The sequence below is a fragment of the Haliotis rubra genome, unplaced genomic scaffold (genome assembly GCF_003918875.1).
Source record: "Haliotis rubra isolate DU_JTF1 unplaced genomic scaffold, ASM391887v1 Scf2324, whole genome shotgun sequence".
NCBI lineage: Eukaryota > Metazoa > Mollusca > Gastropoda > Lepetellida > Haliotidae > Haliotis > Haliotis rubra.
The window spans coordinates 17,443-27,727 of NW_025766364.1; the positions used below are offsets into that span (position 1 = coordinate 17,443).

Consider the following 10,285-nt stretch of genomic DNA (forward strand, 5'->3'; position numbering starts at 1 on the left):
TACTGACATGACTGACGAGTTATGTGACTACTGACATGACTGTATTGTGTTGTCATGTGACTACTGACATGACTGTGTTCAGTTGTTATGTGACTACTGACATGACTGTTTCTTGTTGTCATGTGACTACTGACATGACTGTGTAGAGTTATGTGACTACTGACATGACTGTATCATGTTGTCATATGACTACTGACATGACTGTATCATGTTGTCATATGACTACTGACATGACTGTGTTGAGTTGTTATGTGACTACTGACATGACTGTGTTGAGTTGTCATGTGACTACTGACATGACTGTATCATGTTGTCATGTGACTACTGACATGACTGTTGAGTTGTTATGTGACCATGTCGGTCTTTCTATCAGTGAGCAATATTCCAGAAATATGACAGCACCACCTTTTTGTATTACTGGAGTAAACACTCTTCCGAAACAGACCAACCTGCAGTGCACGTTTGATGCAGCCCAACTTCTTTGATGACTGTGGTGCACTGGGACACCAGGTGTTCCTGGACACCCTGCAAAACTGATGGAGGAACAAGCACAATAAATTTAACATTTTTGATATCAACTTGGAAGAAGAAACAAGTACCCTAAGTTTCGGGAGTAAATATTATTTACATACGTTTATACAAATCTCAGACCGCTAATACATGAATGGAACAAGTGTTGCTCATTTGTTTCTGCACACTGTACATACACATGGAAAAAAGTATTGCAACAACCCAGTTTTTTCAACAATATCAATATGTTACCATTAACCAGAGCAAATGAACTTATCCAAAACTCAAGTTAGCTTACTTTCTGGATGCATTGACCGTGGAATACAGAAAACATGAAAAGTTAAATCCAAAGTAAAGAAAACAACAACCGCAGTTTATTTAGAGAAGCAAACATGGTAAAGTAATGGAGTAATTTTGTACTTCTGATAACTACGGTTGTATGATGTTAACAAGTGTGGTTGTTTTAAGATACTGGCACACAATCTTCAAGAGATGACATAATATCAATAACCAAGCACAACGTCAATAACTGGTGCATCCTCCACCAACTGCAACAACATCCCTGACCCTCCCCTACTCTGACTATATCAGATGATGGGAGAAAGGGTCTTAGGGCTAATGATTCGGGTTGGATAACTATGTGTAGCCGGGTGTGGTAGATAATGTCCAGCCACCTCTCGCCAAGACAACAGTACCACATCAGCTGATCGTTCAACTCTTGCAGGAACCGTTGTTAAGCATTCTTACCAATCTAAATCGTTAGACAATAATGGTACATTACCTAATGCACAAACTGCATCAGTTTCTCTTGCCTGACACTTGGTAGTACCGCACATGACCGATCGTGATTTGGCAAGAAATCTCCGAAACCTTCATGCATGGTGGCCATTTTGATTCGCAGACTGGATCTTCCGCTTGGTGTCGCTGCATTCGATCGTCCAAAGCTGGGTCCCGTCTCTCATATCGCAACATACGACAATACAGCGCACTGTGGGACCTGAGAACCAAGCAATGTTCCAGTCTGTCCCAGGAATAAATGGGAACCAGTCTAAGCGATTCGAAGATTTCTGCAGATTTTGACCAAAGAATGCTTCACGAATGATTTAAGCTCACTAATAAAGTACATTTATGATGGAAGAAATTGATGGTACCGATTAAGTCTTGGAAGAGAGGAAATGATTGTAGTTAGTGGTGCAGCTTGAATATGAGTTATTTGAAAAGGGACTAATGAAAGTAACTTATTAGTCAGATGGGTTATGAGTCATTTTTATATGGTGTAGGACAGTATTTCTGGGGGAGGAGCCAAAAATTGTTATGAGAATCTTTTGTTAGCTGACTACGAGAGAGGGGGAGACTCTGGGCCCCACCGTTGACTTGAGGTTACACACCACCAAATGTTTTCCCATAGACTTCTATAGTAACCTTATCATTTTTTTTAAAATAGACAAGCTATCAACAGCCATTCCATGTACACATGGGTACACTCTGGCCTTTAAACTAAAATAAAACAATATCAGGCCAACTTGTCCGGCTTGTTTTGCGAGGACAGGAAGCAGAACACATCAACCCCAGTTCCGCACCAAATGTCACCTACTTGAAAATATCTGTGCACACAATAAGCATATGTCATGGTGATGAAAATGACAGCACTGAATACTTAAAACTGTGGTCAGTTTTAATTGCTGGTTGGATATGCTTTTAAAAAACATAAACATCTTACACTATTTCATCCAATCACAGCTGTCACATGTCTCTATCTCTTCATTTGTTTACATACGCTTCTCGCTCAGTAAATTTAACCAAACCTGAAGAGGTTTTCAATTCTTCGAAGAGAGTCGTCCTTGGGGTACATATTATGCATTTTCCGGCTGAAAAATGTCCTGTGACAGTTGTATCAATGTTTTTTGAATAAAAAGATTGAACAATAAATAAACTCTTTTATTTATTATACGGCCCCTACCTCACGGAGTTACCTCCCGTTGCGCATGCGCACCAACTGGGTAGGCTCCTAGACCCGTATCATCATTCCTTCTGCTGAATATATCAGTGAACAGAATTGCGGGGAGGCGGGAGGCCCTACCCCAAGGACGACTCTCTTCGAAGAATTGAAAACCTCTTCAGGTTTGGTTAATTCTTCTTCAAAGAGATCGTCCTTGGGGTACATATTATGCATAAACACAGACTCCCAAAGACCGGAGGCCAGGGAGGAGGGAATTCTGTCCAAGCACACACAAAATATAGCGATCGTATCATGGAAAAAAATTGAACAGACGCCATAACACTCACCTGTCACTTGTCCCAGTTGCGCTTCCGCGAGAGGCATTATGGGAGGGGAACTGACAGGGAGGAATTGTGCTCAAAGACGACCTCCATTTAGCATAGTGAGACAACGCACGTGGTGCGAATGTCAACAAAGCCCCACCCACCATGTGTCTATTAGTGAGCACCGTAGGGGGGAATGTAAATACCGCTCACAATCGACAAATAACTCCTGAGAGAATCAAAAGGGGGTACATGTAGTTAGCTCACAGTAGCAGATATGTCAATAATACGCAATTATTGTACAGCAGCGTCAAAACAAACCAATAAACCAAGACTCACTCGGTCAGGGTGGCAGGACACTGTCCACTGGAGAGAACAGAACGGCCAAAGCTCGCACGATTACGGGAATGTGTATCGAGCTGATAGTGCCGTATAAACGTGCTTGGCCGGCTCCAAATAGCGGCAGAGCAGATCTCTTCAATGGGGAGTGCCGATGCAAAAGCTTTTGATGCGGCTACTGCCCTGACCGAGTGAGCCTTCAACCCCTCAGGGGGAGGCTTGCCCTTAGCCTGATAAGCGGCACAAATACACGAAACTAGCCAGCGAGACAAAGTCTGCTTGCTCGCTGGCACACCAGCCTTCCCGCCACCGTAACAACAGAACAGCTGGGTACCCGTACGGATTCCCTGCGTTCGTTTGATATAGACTTTGAGCGTCTTACGGACATCCAACGGGTGAGTGCTCGTAGGAGTGGTCCCCGATGTGGAAGGCTGGGTAAGAGTAGGAAGTTCGATAGGAGCTGTCACATGGAAAGCGTGATCGACCTTCGGTCGGTAAGTATCTGGGAGGCGAATACTGACACGATCCGTGTGAAACACAGTCAGCGCCGGGTCGGACGACATAGCATGTAAATCGCCGACCCTACGTCCAGATGTTACCGCCACCAGAAAAACAGCTTTCCAAGTTAACAACTGAATGGAAATAGCCGATAGGTGTGAGAAAGTTGGACCGGACAGCCAATCTAGCACAATTGACAAATCCCAAGGTGGACTGGTTCGCCGCCTGGCGCAGGTCGAATCCGTTCCGCGCCAGCAAGAAAGCGCTGTACGAGAGGGTGCTGCCCCAGAAGAGCACCATCGACAGGGGTGTGAAAAGTGGAAATAGCGGTGGAGTAGCCACGAATGGTCGAAGCCGCCAGGCCTTCTTCCAAACGAGCTTGCAAAAACTCCAATACTCGGACTAAATCCGCAGAAAGGGATCTGCAATGCCCTATCTGAACACCAGCGCGCATAAGCGGGACCACCTATCCTCGTACTGAACGTTTGTCGAATCCCGCCTCGAAGCCAGAATTGTGTCTGCAACTGCTGCAGGAATTCCGCGTGCCTCGAGGTTAGACCTGACAGAGGCCAAGCCACCCACTGAATCCGTGGATTTGGGTGGGGCGCTCCGTTCTGAGTGAGAATGTCCGGTCGTAAAGGTAATAGAACAGGAGGCTGAGCCAGAAACCTGAGAATTACCGGAAACCAGCTCTGTGACGGCCAAAGCGGTGCCAGTAGCACAAGTAGCCGAGCTGGCTGGGTGGACAGCTGTGAAAGGACACGGGGAATGAGTGGTAACGGCGGGAACGCCCAGAGCACTTTGCCCGTCCAATCCAGCAGGAAGGCGTCGGCAGCCAACGCCCCTGGGTCCGGTATCCGAGAGCAGAACACGGGTGTCTGATGCGTCCCGCCGGACGCAAACAGATCCACCTGGAACGACCCGTACAACTGGGAGATTACTCTGAAAATCTGCCTGTCGAGCATCCACTCGTGCGGGGCCAGGATCCGGCGAGAGAGCGCATCTGCTCGCACGTTCTCCAGCCCCGGGAGATAAACAGGGAGTACCTGACAGTCGCACTGATCGCACCAGAGGAGAAAGTCCCACGCCTCCCGGAGGAGCGCTGGGGACACCGTGCCTCCCTGCTTCAGGATGTACGACATGGCCGTCTGGTTGTCCAACTGAAGACGGACTACCTGGCCACGGACATGCTCTCTGAAGCGCTCGAATACCAACCGCACAGCTCTCAGTTCCAACACGTTGATGTGAAGGTGGGCTTCGGCTTCGGACCAGAGTCCGGACGCCGACAGACTGCCCAGAACACCCCCCCAGCCCGTGAGGGACGCATCGGTCTGAACTGTGAGAGCTGGCGTCGGGATTTCCAAGGGGATCCCCCTGGTGAGATTCCCGACATTTGTCCACCACTGAAGGTGAGGTGTCAACCACTCGGGGACTGTGAGACTGCGCTCCAGATCCTCCGTGTGAGTCCACAGCCGAGCCAAAGCTTGCTGTATAGGACGCATCCTCAACCGCGCCCGCCACACTACAGAGATCGTCGCCGCCATATGGCCCAGTAGACGGAGCCAAGTCCGTGCTGGTGCCTGGGGCTGGGAGAGGAATGAAGATACCATCTCCCGAACTCTGGTGATCCGGTCGGGCGACAAGGAAACGAGATCCTTGTTCGTTTGGAATCGCGCTCCAAGAAAAACCAAGTCCTGGGTGGGTACCAGGTCGGATTTCTTGAGGTTGATGATCCACCCCAGTCGAGTTAGAATGTCTATCACTGTGTGAGTAGCATCTAGACTCGCTGGCTGAGTTAGTGCTCCGAGCAACCAGTCGTCTAGGTAAGGGTAACAAGGCCTTCCTTGCGAACGAGCTAGGGTAGCTGGGACTAACATGAGCTTGGTGAACACCCTTGGGGCAGTCGATATGCCGAAGGGGAGCACCCTGAATTGGTAACACATCCCGTCGTAAGAGAACCGAAGGTACTGCTTGAACGATGGATGTATTGGTACATGCAGATACGCATCCTTTAGGTCGATTGACGTGAGCCAATCGCCGGGCTGAACAGATGAGATCACCGAGCGCAGTGTCTCCATCTTGAAGGATGGTACTTCTAGCATGCGATTCAACCCCTTGAGGTTGAGAATCGGACGGAACCCGCCGTCTTTCTTCGGGACGAGGAAGTACGTGGAGTAAAATCCCGCCTGTTCCTCTCCCGGTGGAATGCGCTCGATTGCGGACTTGTCCAGCAGAGCCTGAACTTCGTCGCGCAATATGTCCGCCCTGGCTTGACATGACGGCACCGGAGTGCGACGTATGCCGGTGAAGTCGGGCGGACCTCGCTTCCACAGTGGTAAATGGCCTATGCTGACCGTGGCCAGCACCCAAGCGTTGTTGGTAGCCTTCTCCCATTCCGGCAGGAATAGAGAGAGGCGGCCTCCCACTGGGATATGGGGTAGGAGCGCGTGCGTGGACCCGAGTAGCGGAGCTGACTGGGTGTGACACACGGCTTGAGCGGCAGCCTGATGGGTTAACGGGAGGTCGGGGCAGACCTCCCACGCCCGCGAAAAGGCTGGGAGCTAGTCGAGGACTGCTCCTTGCCCCTACCCTTGGCGGACCTATGCCTCTGCCTACCCCTACCAAGCGGCCGAAGCCAGCCAGCAGACTCGGGTGTAGGCTGCACCCCGGCGGAGGAAGGTGGAACGGGAGCGCGGGGGCGAGACACCCCGCGGTTGCTCCAACAAGGCCTTAGAGTCCTTGAAGGAGGTAGCTGCAGCGGCAGCCTCCCGAATGACCTGTTGTGCCCCTGGAAAGAGGGTCGCTCCCAGACGGAAAGGGAGGGCCAGCAAGGTCTGCTGTGTCGCTGCCGAGTACCTAGACATCGACAGCCACAGCCTGCGCATCCCCATAACTGCGCACATCACCGTCGACGCTGCAGACCGCAAAGAGTCGCGCGCGAGGTGGGCCTGCACTTCCGAGAGCTGACGGAGCAGCACGACATGCGGCGAGACGTCGCCAGCATGCCCCTCCGCCTCCAGGGCCGACCTCTGAATCGAGGAGAGGTAGGCCTCGTGGACCACCACCCTGACCTGCTGCATCGCGTTCCGGTAGACCTCCTCGTAGGTCCGGTACGCGTGCTGCAGGGGGGCGCCCGCGAGGGCAAAAGGTGGAGTGAGGCGCCCTTGCCGAGCAGTCGGAACTGCTCCGGAGGAAGCCGAGCCTCCCCCCAGGGCTACGGAAGTGAACACGCACTCGTCAACGATGGGGACTACGAACAGGGAGTCCTCCCCAAGCTGGTAGCGCCGCACGAGATCTGGTAAGTCAAACCGGACTCGGGTGCCAGACAAGAGGGGATCAACCACATCCGAGACCAACGAAGGCAGAATGCGGAGCTGCGTCTGCGTAGGCTGCCGAGGGGCAAACGCCTCGCCTGGCAAGCGGAACTCAGCCGAGTCCGAGCAACCAACAGGCACCGCGGCTTGGGGTAGGCCCTCGGCAATTCTTTGCCGGACCTCCCGCAGAGCCGAAGCAAAACGGAAGCCTCCGTCATGCTCCTCAACCTCCCCAAGCTCCATAGACTCGGCGCCCGAGCCCGAGTCAGAGGCTGGGTCTCCTCCGAAAGAGGACCCTAACCCCGACCCGGTGGGCTGCCTAGCAGTAGGAAGCACGGAGAGGGAAGAGCAGACAGAGTGCTCCACGTCGGCGCCAGCAGGCGTGCACGGACCCCGGTCCCGAGACGCTGGAGGCAGACCAGGCAGAACTGGTGCCTCCGCGCTCATGGCGAGGAGTGCGCAGGGACCGGAACACCAGGAATACTCAACGGTCCCTGCGCCAACTCCGAGAGGGGGACTGGGAGCACCTCCCCCTCCGGGGCAGCCGAGGCGTCCGGACCCGAAGCCAAAGGCAACGGGTCTACAGACGCCTCAAGGCTGAGGGATCGAGCCGAGCCCGGCGATCCCACCCCCTGACTCTCCGCCCCCCGTCCGGAGTGAGCGAGGAACTCCTGCCGGAGACCTCCAACTGACTCACGAACGAGGGACTTCACAGAGTCCATATGCTGCTGAAATAAGGTTTCCATTATCGACATGTCAAAGCCACCAGTACTGGCGGGAGAGGGGGTTTGGCCACGGGATTTTTTTCCCTTTTTAGACTGCTTTTTCGTCTTAGACGGGGGGGGGGGACCTGGGTCAGTTCCCCACCCGCCTCACGCATCTCCCGGTAGAAAAGCGTATCGGCCGCCCTCCTCTTTTGGGCCCGGGGGGAAAACCCAAGTGTCAGCCTCGTGGCCTGTCTTCTCAAGACAGGCAACGCATTGCTCATGCCTGTCGGCCCGTGGAATACTTTGCCCACAGACCGAACAGGATGAAAAGGCCTGAAAGCAAACACGCAAGCATGTAGCTAACGGCGGCCAGCAGCATATAAACACGTAGAAAACATTGAAAAATACGTGAAGGTTACCACGGAAAGTAATAGTTGGTTTTAATACGCAATATTACGACCACATCGCACGCTAAACTTCCCGCCATGGCAGAGCAACACGTGCGTAAACCACGGGAAAGTTCGCGTATTTAGAATTAATACAAGTCACAATTATGAAACAACCAACTGTAAAGCTTTACTGTTCTTTTTCATAGGCAAATAAAGACCATACATACAGGTGGTGTTTGAGACATAGTCAATTTCTTTGTAAGAAAGGTCAGCTGTGTCCGGCTCATGAAGTCTCAACGGCACGTCTGTTCATGGCAGTGACAGCAGAAGGAAAGATGATACGGGTCTAGAAGCCTACCCAGTTGGTGCGCATGCGCTAAGGGAGGTAACTCCGTGAGGTAGGGGCCGTATAATAAATAAAAGAGTTTATTTATTGTTCAATCTTTTTATTCAAAAAACATTGATACAACTGTCACAGGACATTTTCAGCTCGGAAAATGCATAATATGTACCCCAAGGACGATCTCTTTGAAGAAGAATGGACAGGTTTAACATTAAGCAGCTCTAACATCCTGACATATGTAAGGCTGGATGATGAACTTTGCCAGAATGTAATAAGTGAGGGGTTGGATTATGCCTAGCAGTCTGAAACACTGACCACAGTACCCTGCCGCCTGTTAGTCGATCAAGGCAAATGACCCCTTAAACAGATGAAATCCCTTTTAGACCACAGCATGATAAGAACTTACACTTGAATCTATTGATTAATCAAGCTAAGACTTTGAAATACTTCCAGAAATTCAAAACTATTGACTGTGTATTGTTTTGAGGCTGTTACACTTGCCAATTTCATGTATAAGCCAGTTTAGAGGGAACAAAGTGAAAAAATCCACATAACTTTGGAAATTTATTGGTTACCCTGCCCTAAACTGAATATTTTTAATTACAATTAACAGTATTTGGCAATATCAGCTAAAACAGAGCTTCTGCAGTAATTTATGGGTTACTGGATTAGAGAAAGACACAATGTATTTGGGTAAACAGGGCAGATAATTTTAAGATATCGAACACTCTCATGTCAATAAAATGTGAATTCAGACCCATAATATTACATTCCACAAGGGTCAGTTATTATTATTTACATCTAAGCAGCTTCTGGGATTGATGTACAGCCCTTATTTCATGTCTGGGAAGCTGAAATCCTACACACTGAGGCATTAAGGGGACACTGTCAGAAATTTCTAATGTATGAGGATGACCGAGTGATGGAATTTGGTAGTGAGACATTGTGGTGCCTTAACTGGACTGGGACACTTAAATGTACTATATATGTACCTACATGTCCAAGTACTGCAACTTCTACAAGGCGTTGAAGCATATTGAAGCAAAGGAGTATGCTTGATTAGACACTGTCAACAACAGACTTCGGCCGGCATGTCGAAATACCACATTGATGTGACAGCTTCTTTTCTGCTGTATTTGTGAAGATACACCTCCCATTCACCAACAGGCATTCTACAAGCTGAAAATAGTGTTGAGATTACATTAAATGTCAAATCATAAAATCTATAACAGCAATGAGACAGTTCGTCGCCTGAAAACCAGAGTGTACTAAGTCACAAAAAACTATTTTCGAGAAATTCGATCTTGAAGTTTAGGACAACAATATCTTCTTCACTTTTCAATCGAATTCTTTCAAATTTTGCACATGCATGTGACATGTTAAACAGGATCAGAAGATATCAAATTATATGCTCAATCTATTGAAGTAAATAAGAAATTCACGAAAAATGATTGGAGATAGAACACTTGACCAAAGAAAATCGTGATTTTTCTCAAAACCAAAGTGTTCTAAGTGTCAAAAAACACAGCTAAAACCTAGCTTTATTATTATTATATCGATATTTGATTGTTATTTCCATTTTACCAGGTTGTACTAAACCTGTTTTTCTTTCATGAGGACTATATTTAATTAGATAAAGCAGAAATAAGAACAGTGTTAAAATGTTCCATTTCCATGATGACAATCACTTCAAAATTGGAGATAGAACAAAGTTTCTGTTTGAAAACAACTTTCAAAGCTGGATAGCACTGTAAAAGTTGCTAGAGTAATAGATTATGCTCTAAAACCTACCCTGAGCATACTAACTCATTTTGTCAAAAGTGGACTTAGAACACTCTGGTTTTCAGGCGACGAGTTGTTAATAAAACAGAAATTCATTTTGAAAGTCTTATGGGTGAAAAAAGGGGTATATTTTTACAAAAA

The 10,285-nt window shown here is 48.9% G+C and overlaps 1 long non-coding RNA gene across 1 annotated transcript; it reads right to left on the minus strand.

The window, feature by feature from the left end:
• Nucleotides 1-362: 362 nt before the first annotated feature.
• Nucleotides 363-9,466, minus strand: LOC124278185. The gene is made up of 3 exons (XR_006899014.1): nucleotides 9,359-9,466; nucleotides 1,292-1,507; nucleotides 363-533 (listed from the first exon to the last, which is right to left on the minus strand). It is a non-coding gene; the product is annotated as an uncharacterized LOC124278185 (long non-coding RNA).
• Nucleotides 9,467-10,285: the final 819 nt, after the last annotated feature.